The sequence below is a fragment of the Octopus bimaculoides genome, chromosome 25, assembly GCF_001194135.2.
Source record: "Octopus bimaculoides isolate UCB-OBI-ISO-001 chromosome 25, ASM119413v2, whole genome shotgun sequence".
NCBI classification, from domain to species: Eukaryota; Metazoa; Mollusca; class Cephalopoda; order Octopoda; family Octopodidae; genus Octopus; species Octopus bimaculoides.
The window spans coordinates 20,148,911-20,149,940 of record NC_069005.1 but is presented as its reverse complement, the minus strand read 5'-3'; the positions used below and the strand labels follow the sequence as shown (position 1 = coordinate 20,149,940).

At 28.2% G+C, this 1,030-nt stretch overlaps 1 protein-coding gene across 1 annotated transcript in view; it reads left to right on the top strand.

Annotated features, from left to right (window-relative positions):
- LOC106875430 (alkaline phosphatase, germ cell type) overlaps positions 1–1,030 on the top strand; it is a 184,135-nt gene that overhangs the window by 959 nt on the left and 182,146 nt on the right. The gene's annotated exons all lie outside the window — the stretch shown is intronic.

Below are 1,030 nucleotides of genomic sequence, written 5' to 3'. Positions count from 1 at the left end.
CTTTGTTATATGTATGTATTTATGTATGTATGTATGTATGTATGTATGTATGTATGCATGTACATAAATAAGAAAAAGTGATGACAAAGGAATAAACAGTTATCTTATGAACTTCATTAGCTCTCCACTGTTTCTGCCATAAGATGCAGTGGACTCAATGGAGTACCTGAGTAATACCTTATAGCTTCATCGAGAATTTTGAGGCTCCGATGAAGCTATAAGGTGTTACTCAACCACTCAGTTATGAGTCCATTGTACTTTATGGCAGAAACAGCTGTAAGCTAATGAAGTTCATAAGATAATCGTTTATTCCTTTGTCATCTCATTTTCCTATTACCGCTCTGCACTCGACTAACATTTCGTTCAGAAGCATATGTATAATGAGTTAATAATATCGCAATGACTAAGCGATATATATATATATATAATTTGGGAAAACGAATTTCCAAATCAATCAGGTATAACCCTTTAGCATTACATGCATCTGCATATCGTTCAGTGGGGTTTTCATTATCATATATTTATATATTTTTCTAGAAATATACAAAATATATAATAGAAATCAATAATGATTCAGTTTTGGGGATTAATAGATATGCGGGAATTCTATTTCAGATAATACCAATAAATAACCTAATGAGTATATCTGAAGGTAAACTTGTGGTATCCATTTGCACATCACGAAATAATATTTTAAAGGATATAACCAGTATACCAGCAGGGTATAAAATATACTCCCTTGCTCGTATACTGGTTATATCTTTGAAAGTATTATTGCGTGATGTGCAAATAGATGCCACAAGTTTACCTTCAGATATTAGGTTATTTTTTTGTATTATCTGAAATAGAATACCCGCATATCTATTAATACCCAAAACTGAATTATTATTATTATTATTATTATTATTATTATTATTATTATTATTATTATTATTATTATTATTATTATTATATATATATATATATATATATATATGTATATGTAAATATATATGTATGTATGTATATTCTTTCTTTATAAAAGCGTCGG